The sequence below is a fragment of the Crocodylus siamensis genome, chromosome 6, assembly GCF_052110815.1.
Source record: "Crocodylus siamensis isolate JL-2025a chromosome 6, ASM5211081v1, whole genome shotgun sequence".
NCBI classification, from domain to species: domain Eukaryota; kingdom Metazoa; phylum Chordata; order Crocodylia; family Crocodylidae; genus Crocodylus; species Crocodylus siamensis.
The window spans coordinates 64,303,833-64,320,634 of NC_143400.1; the positions used below are offsets into that span (position 1 = coordinate 64,303,833).

The window sequence follows — 16,802 nt, forward strand, 5'->3', positions numbered from 1 at the left end:
ATTCTCCATGATGAAGCCTGTGCCTGAAAGCCAAGTTTCTGAAAGAGCTGCAATATCAATCCTAAAATGTGGCAAGCTTGTTACTCAATACAGCCACTTTTCTCAGATCTGAATCCAGATCAAACTCATATCCAGGGGTTAAAGTGCGCTGGTACTGCAGGGTTGCAGTCACTCCCTGGCATTTAATCTCAGTGTTCTTCCTCATTTGCCTAACACGCTTTGATGGAAAAATAGATATATTAAGAAAGAACAGAGCTTGGGAGGTGGTCTTCCTAATACACCTTGAGGTAATGACCTCCCTTTATAGATTTCAGAGATATTAGCACTGGAAGGGACTTCACAAGATCATTGGGTCCAGCCCCCTACCCAGAGAACACCTGACATATGAGGATCAGTTTGGTACCCAATCTCAGTTCCCAAGATAGCATTTGTGACACCTTTCTGAAAATGTAGTTTGAATGTCAAACTAAAGTCCCTTTCGAACCAAGTCCCAGAACTTTGCCCTAAGGGCTTCGTAATTAAACAAGAATCTACCAATTTCCTCATTCTGGCATAGTATCAGTAGCAGATGCTAGAAGGTATCTATTATGGATTTCTCTAATTCAATCAATAATTTAACTTCTGTCCTTCCCTCCAGAGCCTACACCCAAGTCATGGTCTCTGCACTGAAGCAGCCCGTTCATTTTTGTTTCATCTCATGTAACATAGCTGTCATTAACATGAAAAAAAAAATGTCCTAATATAACTGACACAACAGTGTACATCAAACTTGTGGGGACCAATTTTTGGTTTATAAATTGAGTTAAGAAAGCAAAACAAAGAGGAGTGGAACACTGGAGAGGAAGTCAGTAGTTGAAAATTAGATAAATTGTTTTAAATTAGAAGTACAGTAAAGACCTTAACATAATGAGAGACTGAACTTGTTCTAGCATAGGGACAGCATGCAGAAAGGTCAATAAAATTACTGAAATGAAAATCTTAAATTATAAAAGTTGAATAGGAATATGCTCTATCTTAACATAGCTGCGACTGGATGTTCAGTGACACTTATTCTAATTCTGGTAACACTCTGAATCTGTTAACAAAGCTCAGTTAGGCTCCGGAGCAGTGAGAGATGTGCGGGTGAAGCCCGCTGCACCCCACTCCCCCGAAGCCCCCCAGACACCCCCTCAGCAGCCGCAGAGCCCCCTGCTGACCCCCAGCACAGCTGGAGGTAGGCGGGCTCGTGGTGGGAAGGGGTTAACTCCTTGCTCCCTGGGAGGAGGCGGCTGTGTGGAGCCAGACCGGGCCAAGCCCCCGCCCAGGCCCCTACTTGGCCCAGCCCCCCAGGGAGAGAGAAGAGGAGTGGGGTACTCACCAGTCCCCCTCCTTTAGGGCAGGGCCCCCCAAATCCCAGGCAGGGCCCCTCTGGCCTGAGAAACCAGCTTTCCCCGAGAGCAGGCCCACTGCGTATGCGTGCAGTTTAAAAGGGCTCGCCAAACGGGGAAAAAAAGCTCAGTTAGGCTCCGGAGCGGTGAGAGACATGCGGGTGAAGCCCGCTGCGCCCCCACTCCTCCGAAGCCCCCCAGACACCCCCTCAGCAGCCGCAGAGCCCCCTGCTGGCCCCCAGCACAGCCGGAGGTAAGCGGGCTTGTGGTGGGAAGGGGTTAACTCCTCGCTCCCTGGGAGGAGGCAGCTGCGTGGAGCCAGGCCAGGTCAAGCCCCCACCCAGGCCCCTACTTGGCCCAGCCCCCCAGGGAGCCACACGACTGGAGCCACGCGAACAGGCTGCGTAAACAGGCGCTTGAGTTAGCGCAGAGTTTGCACAGGGGAGGGTGTGGGAGGGCACCAGACCCTGCCTGCAAACCCCACAGAGTAGTCAGCCCCAGCCGTAGCCAGCCTACCAGAGGCATGACATGGATGGGCACGCGCCGCACCCCGAGGGTCCCCTCGGGCTCTGCAGCCCCCACATTGGGCACCTCAGAAACGGCCACCCAGATGGAGCCCATGGTTCCAGGCTCCACGCAGATGGAGCCCCTGGCTCTTGGCTGCGGGGGCTGCCTGTCCCTTTTTCAGGCTCTGGGGCCTGGGAGCATGGCCACCTCCCCTTGCGGGGTCTGCTCCCTACTGGGGTCTCTGGTGCGCCAGCTGGAGGAGCTCCAGGCCACAGTCCAGAGACTGCGTGCCATCAGGGACTGCGATCAGGAGATAGACTCCTACTGCCAGGCCCTTCTCCCCCGGGAGCCGCAGGGTAGAGCACCGTCTCCCTCCAGGACTAAGGAGGACTCTGGGACCTCCCGCTCTGCCCAGTCAGGGGCATGGACCAAGGTGGTCAAGGGCCCTAAGGCCCGCTGCACCAAGGCCCCTCCCTCACCGGAGCTTAGCAACAGGTTCGCACCTCTTGCAGCCCCAGCAGAGCCTGCTCAGTTGCCAGCTCCTGCAGGCAACCCAGGCTCAACCACAGCTACTGCCCACACTCTCCCCAAGACAAAATGAAAGGTGTTTCTTGTGAGAGACTCCATCCTGCGGGGGACTGAGGGGGCAATCTGCCGCCCCGACCCCTTATCCCGGGAAGTCTGCTGCTTCCCGGGGGCCTGCATCTGAGACATTGCGGAGAGCATCCCACAGCTCCTCCGGCCCACAGACCACTATCCCATGCTCCTTATTCACGTGGGCACCAATGACAGGGCTCGGAGCACCCCCAGCCAGGTCATGAGGCACTACAGGGATTTGGGAGCGGGACTTAGGGGTCTGGGAGCTCAGGTGGTGTTTTCGTCAATCCTCCCAGTCTCGGGCTATGGGCTGAGGAGGATCCATGTAGTCAACCAAGATTGCAGCACTGGTGGCATCGGGAAGGCTTTGGCTTCCATGACCACAGTCCACTCCTTGGTGAGAGAGGTAGTGAGCTGCTGGGAAGGGATGGCCTCCACCTCTCTCCCCTGGGGAGGAGGCTCTTCTCAGCCAGACTGGCTGACCTGCTCCACCGGGCTTTAAACTAAGCCTGTTGGGGGACAGGGGGAATACTGCCACTGCTGGCCTGCTGAGCAACCCTTGCAAAGCCAGCAGACCAAGGCACTTAAGGGAGCCCACTCCTGCCCCCGCCCTGGCACAATCAGTGGGCAAGGCAAGAGCCCCCAAAGGGACACTTGCCTGCCTGTACACTAATGCCAGGAGCCTGCGCAACAAGCAGGAGGAGCTCGTCCGCCTGCTCAGTGCAAAGAATTATGACATCATTGGGATAACAGAGACCTGCTGGGACTCCACCCATGACTGGACCACGAGTATAGAGGGCTATACCCTATACAGGAGGGATCGTGTTGACAAAAGGGGCGGGGGTATAGCTCTCTATGTGAAGCAAAGCTACATGTCTCTGCAAGCTGATGTTGGCAACCAGCATGGACAGCTAGAGACCCTCTGGGTAAAAATTCGTGGGGAATATGGCACAGGGGACACAACGGTGGGAGTCTACTACAGACCTCCCACTCAAAGTCCTGAGCTTGACCAAGAGTTCGCCCAGGAACTGACTGAGGCCGCTTGCCCCAGGACCTTGGTTGTCATGGGTGACTTCAATTACCCGGACATCTCGTGGGAAGATCACTCAGAAAAATCCGAGCGGTCGCAAAGCTTTCTCTCATGCGTGGATGACCTCTACCTGACTCAAGAAGTCTATGGGCCAACGAGAGGCAAAGCGCCGCTCGACCTGGTACTGGCTATGGGGGACGACCTAATCGGTGACCTAGTGATTGATGGGAAGCTGGGTGACAGCAACCACGAGGTGATCACCTTCACCATCCGCCGTAAAGCTGGCAAGTCAGTCAGCAACACAGAAGTCCTTGACTTCAGAAAAGCCGACTTTGACAAGTTCAAGAGGCTTGTCGGTCAGGCCCTTAGGGACCATGACCCCAGGGAGATGGAAGTTCAAGAAGAGTGGTTGCTTCTCAAGGAAGCGATCCTCAATGCACAAGCTAAATCTATTCCAACACGGAGGAAAGGCAGCAAGAAGGCACAGCAGCCTTCCTGGCTCTCTAGGGACCTAGCGGACCTCCTGTGGCTAAAAAGGAAAGCCTACAAAGGATGGAGGATGGGATTCACCTCCAAGGAGGATTATTCTGCGCTGGTCCAGTCCTGCAAGGAGCAAACCAGGAAAGCCAAGGCTGCAACTGAACTCCAACTAGCTTCAAGCATCAAGGACAACAAAAAGTCCTTTTTCAGATATGTGGGGAGCCGGAAGAAAAGCAAGGGCAACGTTGGACCCCTGCTAAACCAGATGGGGCAACTGACAACTGACGGCCAGGAAAAACCCAACCTATTAAATAGGTACTCTGCATCAGTCCCATGGGACGCCCATGCCTGCTATGGGACAGGGAGATCCGGGTGACGGGGATCCCCTACCCTCCATAAATGCTGACCTCGTGAAGGAACACCTTGAGAAGCTGGATACCTTCAAGCCAGCCGGCCCTGACAATCTGCACCCCAGGGTACTCAAGGAGCTGGCGAGCGTCATAGCCCAGCCCCTGGCACGGATCTTTGAAAACTCCTGGTGCTCTGGTGTAGTGCCCGAAGACTGGAAGAAGGCCAATGTGGTGCCGATCTTCAAGAAAGGGAGGAGAGTGGATCCGGCTAACTACAGGCCCATTAGCCTGACTTCTATCCTGGGGAAGATCTTAGAAAAGCTTATTAAGGAGGCCATCCTTGAGGGACTGGCCCAGGCTAACATTCTAAGGGATAGCCAGCACGGGTTTGTTGCGGGTAGGTCTTGTTTGACCAATCTCATTTCCTTCTATGACCAGGTAACCTATCACCTGGACAAGGGAGAAGAGATTGATGTCATATATCTTGACTTCAAAAAAGCCTTTGATCTGGTATCCCATGATCACCTCTTGGCCAAACTGACCAGTTGTGGCTTTGACTCCACCACAATCCGCTGGCTGGGAAATTGGCTCCGTGGTCGGACCCAGAGGATTGTGATTGATGGCAGTCACTCATCGTGGTGCCCTGTGACCAGTGGGGTCCCTCAAGGCTCTGTCCTGGGACCCATCCTGTTCAACATCTTCATTAATGATGTGGACATTGGAGTCAGGAGTGGACTGGCCAAGTTCGCCGATGACACCAAACTTTGGGGCAAAGCATCCACGCCAGAAGATAGGCGGGTGATCCAAGCTGACCTGGACAAGCTCAGCAAATGGGCAGATGAGAACCTCATGGTGTTTAACACGAAAAAATGCAAGGTTCTCCACCTTGGGAGGAAAAACCTGCAGCATCCTGATAGGCTTGGCAGTGCTACGTTGGATAGCACTACAGAAAAAAGAGACCTGGGGGTCATCATTGACCACAAGATGAATATGAGCCTGCAATGCGATGCTGCGGCTAATAAAGCGACCAAAACGCTGGCTTGCATCCATAGATGCTTCTTGAGCAAATCCCGGGACGTCATTCTCCCCTTGTACTCGGCCTTGGTGAGGCCGCAGCTGGAGTACTGCGTCCAGTTTTGGGGTCCACAATTCAAAAAGGATGTGGAGAAGCTTGAGAGAGTCCAGAGGAGAGTCACGTGCATGATCAGAGGTCAGGAAAACAGATCTTACGATGACAGGCTGAGAGCCATAGGACTCTTTAGCCTGGAAAAGCGTAGGCTCAGGGGTGATCTGATGGCCACCTGTAAGTTTATCAGGGGTGACCACCAGGATCTGGGGGAACGTTTGTTCACCAGAGCGCCTCAAGGGATGACTAGATCGAACGGTCACAAACTCCTGCAAGACCGTTTCAGGCTGGACATAAGGAAGAATTTCTTTACTGTCTGAGCCCCCAAGGTCTGGAACAGTCTGCCAGCAGAGGTGGTTCAAGCACCTACATTGAACACCTTCAAGAGTAAATTGGATGCTTATTTTGCTGGGATCCTATGACCCCAGCTGACTTCCTGCCCTTCGGGCAGGGGCCTGGACTCGATGATCTCCCAAGATCCCTTCCAGCCCTGATGTCTATGAAACAAAAGAATCACTTTCAGACTGCAAACAGATATTGCCTTTGTGCAGACATAAAAATTTTTATGGTGGCACACAGCAAAAGCAAATAGAAATCCATCCTCTTTGTTGCATCACAAATGCACAAAAGTGTGGCTGCAACAAAAGATCGTATTAACTTGTTATTTCAGGTTGTCAGCTGAAAACAATCAGAAAAAAGATCAATATTTTACAATCTGCACTCTTACATTTTCCCAAGGAATATTAGGCCAGGGCTGTCCAACTGGTAGACCATGGGCCACCTTCAGCTTGCAAGGAGTTAATGTGTTACTCCCAGGCTTCTGCCTGGCTGTGACAGCCAGAGTCTCAGAGGTACAGTAGCACAGTGGAAGGCCCAGTGAGCTTGTTGCCAGTGTGAGGGCTTGGGCAGGGGACAGATGCTACTCACATGGCAGCAAGAGGAGGGATCACCTGCATGGTGGTAGCAGAGGGATGCTCCTTCAGCATGAAGTGGGGGAGAGGGAGGTAGGGGGATTATGTGGCAGCACTGGGGAAGGGAGGGGAATATTGCTCACATGGTGATGAGAGGGTGATTGTCAATGTGTTAGGGGGCATTTCTTCTTCTTGCATGGCACTGCTGGAAGGAGGAACACACACAGTGGTGGCAGCTGGGGAGGGGAAGTGAAAGAACAAGAAGGGAAAGGCAAGGGAGGCTATACTTCTCACACTATGGTGGCAATGCCAGTGGGTGTTCACATTGCTCACATGTTAAGAGTTCCAGGGTGCCCATGCAGTCTCCATCACATGCAGCCTGGGGCTCACAACCTGTGCAGTGTGTGGTTCTCAGCTAATCTGAAGTTGGATAGCCCTACCTCGGGTAGTTCCAATATTAAATTCCAAATAAATATACAACCACCTTCTCTCTTTAGATACGAATCTAGTGTGCTAAGTAGAGCTGCTCATAGATATTTCAAATAGAATATAATTTAAGAAAATGTTGATTTATTGGTTTGTTTTGCAGAAACCTCTCTAATTTGAGAGTTCTTACTGAATCCCAGCCAGGTTTCCAACAGAAACCTGTCCGCTTTCCTATGAGTTGCTGGGGAGTACAAGCTCGTAAGCCCCTGCTGTTTAACTAAGAGCTTGAAAGCCATGGTTCTAAACAGGACTCTACAAGACAGCTTGGAGACTCTGAAAAAAGAGACTCAAGCCAGGGTTCTTCAGGCTCCCACACTCGCTGTCACAAAGCCTGGTAGTCCCAGAAGCTTGGGAGATTCTGATCTACCAAAATGCATTCAGGCCTTCCAAGCCACCTGTAGTGAAAGCCGTAGATCACTGCTTGGCAATTTATAGCCCATAAGCCAGATCCAGCCAACAGAGAAATGTTCTCTGGCCCACAAAGCCAAGGCCACAGCCAGGCAGTGGTGTGGGGGGTGGGGAAGTAGCAATGGCAGCCACTGGTTCAGAAGAGCTGGTTCACCTAAGATCAAGTTAGATTATTTTGGCTACTGCTCCTGAAACACTGCCAACTCCTTCCTTAGCTCTATCTGTGTTCCACATATATTTCCATCTCAGGCAGCCCAGAGGCTCTAAGAATAGCAGCACAAGCCAAGTAAGAACAAAACCATAATTTAAAATATAAGAATTTACTATGAACTGGAAATCATAAATTTCACCATCTACTGCTGACCACAAGGTGGATCACACACAAACCACGCAGAACTAAGATACCTTGCACTTGTTTTCTGCCTGCCACTTACACAATAAGCATAAAATGTAATTAAGTTATTCAGCCACTAACAATAAATGTATTTTAAACTCTCAAATTAAATTTATGATAGTCTTAGTAGAAACTGATGGATGGATTTGTTTTGTACAATGGACTCTGAATACTGTTCTGAGGTGAACAAATGGAGCAATCTGGTAATAATATCCACTCATATTTAGGAAACTACATGAAATCTCAAGATGCCCAGCATGCAGAAGATGATTGTAATAACCAGTTCTGGATTCCTCTGTCCAAAAAGAAGAATTAAATCCAAAAAAGGCTTTGTTTGATTTTAATGTCTCCTGTCAGAAAAAACATAAATGGAATTACCAGCAACCCTGAAGAAATTAGATACTCTTTGACCTTTCAAATTTTCACTTAACACCTAACCAATTCCCCCTTTGCTATCACCTTAATAGATTTTTAAATATTTGTACTGCACTAACCCAGAAACCAATTAGCCAAATGTTACAGCTAAACTCCCATGGCAGTTTAATATATTAAGTCTAATTTGGCCTTTCTTCAATAAAACACATTAATTTCCCACAGCACAGGACTCAGCACCATTTTCTGCAACTCTCATAAGCAACTGTCACTATGCAGCACACTGCATGATTAAAAATGCAAGATGAAGAGTCTGATCTAATGTCAGCAATCCTCACAACTAGTTTCTTGAAACTACTTTGGATATTTGCATGAGGTTTCCAAGATCACAACCCTATCTGGTGTAACATGATGTTACATAATGACAGCTAACACCAGAAAACAAAACATTACAATCTTAAGGTGCCAGTATTAGGGGTGCACTGACAGAGACTTTGGACGTCAATACCGATAGCCAATTTTTAAGGAGGCACATCGGCTGATACCGATCCCATTTCCAATACACAGACCTACAGCTCGAAGAGCCGCATGCAGCTGGTAAGCCTGTTGTGGTGGAAGGGGAGGGGGGAGGAAAGGAGCATGGGAGGGCAGATCAAGGCCCCTACAATGAAGGAGGAAGTGGGGCTGGGGCTGCCGAGCCGGGGTGGGGCGCAGGACTAAGCTGCAGCTTGTCCAGGGGGCACAGGGAGGGCGACTTTCGCATGCATCCTGGGAGGGCACGGGGGGTTGCCCCCAGATATACATGGGGCAGGGCAGGCTGAGGGGGGCTGCAGCCCCCCCAAAATTTGCTGTAGCCCCCTAACCCCCTCTCCCAGCACCAGTGCTCAGCCCAGCACAGCCCCACCCAACCCTGCCCCACACACACATACCAGAAAGAGCCCAGTGGAGCTCCAGGCCTTGTCTCAAAATTAGGGTCATTTCTCAAAATAGGTTTCAAGGATTAGTGCATGAACCTAGACCAGGGTGTTCAACCTCCAGCCTGCAGGCCAAATGCAGCCCATGGAACCATCTCATCTGACCCATGAAGCTACCCATTCGATCAAGAAAATTTAGTGATGGGGGAGTGGTGTCCATTAATATAGCCACCCTCCCCACTGCCAAATTCCCAAACTCCAAGCCCCACACACCTGATTGGACCTAGGATGCACCCCCCTACTGTTGTGGGGCCAGGCTAGAGCCACACCATGGTTCCTTCCCCCGACAGAGTCAAGCCATATCCCATTCCCCACCACAGGGCTGGGTGAAACCGCTTTCCTCCCATGCGGGGCTGGGCTCAGGCCAGACTGCTCTCTGCCCCCTCCATGTGGCTAGATGGTGCCTGTCACACTGGTCCCAGGTGTTAGCTCGGAACAATGATCCAACCTGTGGTGGGACCAGGCACTGCCCATGTAGCCCGCCAGGTAGCTCGTCAGCGCCACTAACCTAGACAGTTAACAAATGTTGGTATACCGGCAGATCTAAAGAAAAATAAATGGGAGCCTTACCAAACTATTGGTAATATCTGGATACAGCTATTATGAAAACAAAAAAAAAATCAATGTATACTATATACATCGTATACCTACATTGTATATTGCACATTTTGAAAACAAAATGCAATGTCTTACATTACTGAGTGTAACATCTGGAACATAATCTCTTTTGGTAACAGCTTTCCAAACCATGATCCAGCTCACTTAGTAGAAAATCTCACTGCATACCTAATATATTTTAAATAAAAAAGAAATCTGCATCCAACTTTACAGACTTTCTCAATTTAGAGTACACACCATTATTACTCCATGCCTTAGAATTATGTCTTCTGAGAATGTGAAAAAGAATATGCAATTGGGTAACTTCATCTATGAAAACATCAGAAGTGTAAGAACTGACCTACATAATAGACCAACTTAGTGGGCCAAATATTTCACTGACCTTTCTCTGACACAAACTATTACCAAATGGTTTCGAAAATGTAAGAAAGCCGGTGACTGAAAATTATGGGAAAAAACAGTCAGTATGACAATATATTCCCTAGCCCAGTCAATCAATAGTTGACTTTAGCTCTGAAATTTAATTTCTTGGACCCCTTTTACTTCCAGTGTTTCTATTTCTGATAGCCTGAAGTGAATTTCAGAGGGTGGTATTTTAGTAACTCATACTATAGTATTAGATTTTAAGCACTATATAGTCTTCAATGCCATTATTTATACTTCCTAACATTGTTTGATTTTGAGCACAACACAAGAGGTTTTGCAACAAGCTGACACAAAGACACATGGCTCTTTCTCCCAAGTCATTACAATTTATTTCAAATATGCAAGAGTGGCTCAAATTACTCTTCCCAGCGTGCACATGTCAATACGGAATTTCATCTTTGTTAGGTGTAGACATGGCTGAATTTTCCAATTGAAAGAACTAAGACATGGTAATCTACACAGAAAATTAGCTTTCTTATTGCGAAAGGAATCCTTCAGAAAGATAATCCTGCTTTATTTTTCCCCTTGATGGGCATCTTATTCCTGAAAGTACTTGACAGTCTTATCAGTCAATCTAGCAATTAGGTTCCTCTTGTAACCTATATAATGGATATAGCAGAGCCTTTGAAATCATTATAATTCATTGCCCTTACCTCAGCATAACGAAATTTTCATGGCCAAAGACAATTCTCTTAGACTTATCATATTCATCACTATAAACCTCTTTACACTACTGATCACTAACGTATTGTACATACTTCCAGTGAAAAAAAACATTACAAAGCTAAATTAAATTTAAAAGCTACTAGCCATTGTCTTAAACTCCTTTAAATGACAAAGGCTTAAATGACTGAAACACCACTAGCAAGTTTCTCAATACTCTCATATAGTTGTTATTTTATAGGTATAGATTATGGGGAAAACATGAAAAACAAAACAATAACTGCAATAAAGGATATAAATGTGCGATTTTAAAATCATTCTAAAATCAGGTACTCAAATAATCAGGAATCCTAAGCATTTCAATTAAGTAAGAAAACAGTTATCAACTTCCTAAACTAGTATAAGAAAAATAATTTACAATACTGTTGAATAATGACTCATTAAACAAGTAGCTAAGCTAGCTGCTGCTTTAAGGTTTCAGCTGAGAAACATCTCGGTTACGAAAACTCAAAAGTATGTGAAGACTGTCTGCCAGGCTGGATACATGACACATTAACAGCAAAGTAATTTACATGGGTTTTGCATCCTAATCTAAATTACACTAGAGTCAGAGCAGAGTAACAATCATTTATCCTAGGGTAGCTGCTGCTACAGTAGGTGCCATTACAGTGCCTCACTACTAAACACACTGAGCCAACAGCTATCCCAGCCTAACTGTGGATTTGCAAAACCTATACAAGAGTAAGCTATAAGGTGTATTTTTTATTGATTCTTTTCCTGTGATAATTCAATACAGGCAACCCCCACTTAGTGCTCTTAATTGGTTCCTGAAAAACTGATTGTTAAGCAAAATGAGTGTTAAGCAAAACCAAAAGTATTTGACAACCCAAGATGGTGACTGCCATTGTTTTTAATGACCCAAGATGGCAACCACGAGCGTTATAACAAAACTTGCTGAGCACTAAGTGAAATCAGGTATCAAATTTAAAATGAGTGTTATAGCAAAATAGTGCTAAGTGAAACAGCATTAAGTGGGGGTTGCCTGTATCAGAGTCCAGTAAATTGCACATCTGTAGGGCTAGTTTAGGCTGATGTGAACACAGATTACATCAGTTTAAGCGTGTCATGTGCCCAGGCCCTAAGAAACAGATATGCTAAAACTTAAAAAAAAAAAAAATCCTCAAATATAGTAGTATCTGGTCAGAAAACAGGTGAAAGTCAGGAAAATGCAAACAGGTAAGAGCTGCAGAACGGAGAAAAAAATAAAAGGTTGAGGGAGAAGAAAAGAAACGTCATTCTTAAAAGAGAGAGGGAGAGAAAGGGAATAGAAACAGTTACTATTAGATATACATTAAAAAGTCTCAAAGGGAAGGTTATAATAACAATAGTTTACCACTATACAGATAGTTCTCTCATTTAGAGAGTCATGAAAGTACAGAATTGTACAGAAACCTGTTAAGGCTCTAGAAATGTAGGTGCTCTTCAACTACCTACATTGAACACCTTCAAGAGTAAATTGGATGCTTATCTTGCTGGGATCCTATGACCCCAGCTGACTTTCTGCATTAGGGCAGGGGGCTGGACTTGAAAATCTTCTGAGGTCCCTTCCAGCCCTAATGTCTATGAAATCTATGAAATCACTGCCAGAGATTTATGTAACATGGTTTTTCAATAGTCTAAATATCCCAAATAAAGCTGCATTAAATAAAACATCAGGGCGGCTATGTGTTGTTATGTGAGACAGACTAAAAAGAGAGTAAATATGAAAATTAAAGCTTAAATAAGACTATCTGGAGAAAACAAAGCATTCAACATTTTTAAAGTATTAGAGTTTCCAAGAAATGTAAAAACAATTTTACTACTGTTTTTATACTATTATGAAGAAACTGAAGACAAAGTAACATTATTTCCTCTACAAAAGGGGTGTCAAACTCATCCAGCTCAGTGAGCCGGATGAGTGGCATAGGACCTGTCCACAGATTGGATGACTGTCATGTGGCAGATCTGTGGGCCAGATCAGGCCCATGGAGTAGATCCAACGCACAAGGCAAGTCTGATGTGGGCATTGCATGAAGCATACATCCCAGACCTGGCCCCTCATGCCACCTGTGGCACAATATGCCAGATGATAACACTCTGTGGGCTGAGCCATATCTTTGATACCCCTGCTCTAAAAGAAGTCTGGATGTCATGTTTGATTGGTCTTGATGAACTTTACTCCATGTTAACTTTACTCCATGTTAATCCTGGCACAAGTCACTGACAGACCATTCAGAAACTAGACAAATGTTTTCTATACATTGTTTTTTAGACCCATTAACAAACATTAAAGAACTAACCTTCCAAACACCATTAAAAGGATATTATCCCCACAAAAGAAAGAAAAATGACTGGTGTCTGGCTTCGTACAAAAGGTCAATGGCAAAACCAAGAAAAGAACCCAGATCTCTCAGCTCCTAAATCTTTAACTTTCACCATTAGACCTTGATTCACAGGACTAAAAGAATTACAATCTTATGATCTTTTACTTCAAAAAGATATCTGCTAGCAGGAGTCAAAGCTGAAGAAAAATATGGGCCAGATACACCTGCTGCTATGTACACGAGGCTAAGTACTTTATGAAGAGATCAGTTATAGGTGCATCATTTAGGCACTTGAATGTTTCTGGATAAAAGCTTCCACTGACATGCAGAAGAAACAGATTAAAATAACTTTGTTTCAAAGGAGGCATTACTTCTTTTAATACACATTTTGATATGTTTTGTATTTTCAGTGCTACAGTCCTATCAGGAAATAGCTTGCTCAATAAGAGTATAAAATAATTCTTCAAATAAAGTTATCATTGATAGTTAATCTTGATCATGGTAAGGAGTTACAAAATATGAGTTTCCTGTCAGAATGTACTTTTTCAGTTTTTACATTATATCTGCATAATACAATCTGACATCTGCATAATATAAGCTAAGGGAAAAGAAAACTGAATGAAGTTATTTTCACTTTTATAAAGCAAAGAATTAGCAGACAATGGAGGATTAAGTTATAATAGGTAGGATTCATAACTAAACTGTCTCTCCCCTCAAATTTCTCCATTGGTGAAAAAAAAAAAATTTTTTTTGGAGGCCTCCAATAAGCTACCATGTTCTAATTTAACTGTATCAAATCACAGAAAAGAAATCTGGGTATCACTGATGCCAGTTCAACTTAGACCTCAGTTCATTGTGCAGCCAAAGTAAAAGAGCAACAAAAAACAATTAGCATGCATAAAGAATGGAACAGAAAATAATACCAAAATTAGTATAATGAAATTATATTCCCCGACCTGGAATATTATTGTCCATGCTGGTCACTGCAACTCAGAAAGGATATTAGAAGAGAAAAAAAGTGATCAGGAGCTTGAAAAGACTCTTACACGAACATAGTGAAAATGCTTATTTTAGAAAGTGGACATTACTGAATATAGAAAATAATGAAAAGCACAGAAAAGATGTGTTAGAAGCAGTCATTTTCCCTGTTTCAAAATAAGGGGTGGGGGGCAATCAATGAAACAAAGATGGAAGATGCAAAATTAAAATGGCTATTAAAATTAATTCTTCAAGGTGTTTGTCAGTCTTTAACTACTAAGGATTGGTAACATGTTCTCCTAGGGCAGCTTATCCTACATCTACTTACTGTGGAGTTCCTCACCCCTTTCACCGAAGCACCTGGTTTCCTACACCAAAGTGCAGCTGTCAATGTGGAATATTACTCCTAAAGCCAGAATCTGATTGTTCATACTCTTTTTGTTTAATCAATTCCATGTGAAAGATTCTATAACACTGTCAGACACAATTAGACAATACCCGAATATACTTTGAACGTGTAATGTTAAACCAAGCTATAAAGTTTTAGTGCACAGAGACCACTGTCTGTCATTCCGAAAAATATTATCTCCTTTTTCTATTTCTTCATGTGTGTCCATCTGTTGGATAAGAAACAGGAGACTGCAAACTCTTTGGAGCAAGGACCACATTTGTGGTTTGTTTTTGTACTACTCCCATTACTATAGCATCTAAAGAACCCCATGTAATACAAATAATAAATAACATGAAGTTAAGTACTAAAATTTTGAAAGGGAAGTAAAACAATATCAGTTTTTAGATCATCAGAAATCATTTGTACAAACAGAGAAATGAGCTGACCATCTCATATTGAAGCAGGTAAAAATAGAAAATTGTGAGAAGCAATTACATTTAAATGCTTGGATTTTTTTTGTGTCTTCTACTATTCTTCAATTACCTCAGAATTCAATACATTTCTTCATCATCTTTAATCACAGAAACATAAGCCAGCACCTGGAAGCCAAGAATAGTATAATGACCTGAATATTATACAAGAAACTGTTTTGAACAGATTTGATGGATCATGTGAATAGGCTGCAACAGAGAAAACAAAAGTTCATACTACTTAATGGAAAATAAGTTTTCAGATTTACCTTAATACCCACTGGAGTGAAGACATCACATTTAGTTCTTTAGTTTCACAACAGTTCAATTTTCCTCAAAAGGAATTTAGAACAATTCAATTATATCTCAAGGAGACATCCCCATACAATACTTTATTGCACAGCATTTGGAGGTGCTAAGTTGCAGACCTATTTCGCATGTGGTGATTTTATATAAAATGCTTCAATGGACAATATCAACTTGAAAAAAAACTAAATTTTCGACTGAAAACAAAGTTCCTACTATAGCTCCAAGGAACCCCTATGGGTACTATAACAGGGGGGAAAAAAACCTAAAAAAGTGGTGTGGAGGAATATTTTTCTCATTATTTTACTTCATGGAACTGTTCCTCATATTACAATTTCCACCCTCCTTGATAGTGCAGAACTACATCAGTCCAACTAGTCAGAGATCTCCACATTTCTCAGGGAGCTGAACAGATGATGCACTTGAAAATCTTTTTTTTTAAAAACCTCTTAAGTTTCTTTCTTTATCAGTGTGTATACCAATAATGGCCACACTAGTTCCTCAAGAAACACACTTGTTACTTGTCATTAAAAAAAATAGTAAAAGTTATATGCATCACCATGAAAAGGTCACAAGTTATGCCAACAAAGTCATTACAAACAAAGTGATCTGAAACTGAAACCCAGAGACCAATAAAACTGTAGCCTTTCCACTACAGTATTCAAACCAACTAGCCATAAACTGGGTGACAGATCAAATTAGTGTTTTTTTAAAATGGTGGCCTACACTATCAAACAGTTTAGCTGAATTAAGCAGACTGCTGTCTCTCTTCCCCCTCCCTTGTCTTCTGTATTCTAATTTCTCTCTCCTGCTTTCTGCATGCCCTTTCACTGCTTCTGATAAACTGAACTTTGGTTCATGACAGCTTGTGCTATATCTATATACATATTATTTACTTCATTTATAAAAGGTGCATATCTACCCTTCTTGAGATGAAAAATGTCTTGCATCCAAAAGCTTGTCTAACTTTATTCTAACCATGCAGCTGGTCAAATAAAAGATAATCACCCCCCAAAAATTCTTGCCTTAAGCTGCTGAAAAACTGTTCAGCAACTCTTGGGACAGTACAAACCACACACACACACACACACACACACACACACACACACACAGTGGTTTAATCCTGTTGCTGTCAAGGGAAAACAAAATATCAGCTCTATGGAGGTAAAAACCCCTTTAAAACATGGAAGTTAATGCTAATGCTTATAATCTGGCTTTCTGAGAGTCATGTAAGTTTATATGGTGTTCTTCACCAGAAGATAAAAGATGCTAGGAACCCATGCCAAGCTCAAGGAAATACAAATACTCTTGCAACCATATCATGTGATTAGGGGGCACCTTCAATTTACTCTTATTCATAGATTAAGAATATAATAGATGGACCAGCTGCATGGAAACAAACGTGACAGTTCAAAACTTACAGGCAGCCCCCCAACCTCAAACCTCATATCTCAAACAACAAACTACCTAACTCCTATTTTCACCAAGGCACCAGGCCTTGTTTAAAGGACCAGGATGCAAGGTGTGCTCCCTCACCAATACAGACCACACCATCGCTGGACCAAACAACATGAATGATAATATC

General features: G+C 44.4%; 1 protein-coding gene across 2 annotated transcripts in view; it reads right to left on the reverse strand.

Moving 5' to 3' along the window:
• The window catches only part of DNER (delta/notch like EGF repeat containing), a 352,845-nt gene that overhangs the window by 328,734 nt on the left and 7,309 nt on the right, over positions 1-16,802 (reverse strand). The window lies entirely within an intron of this gene.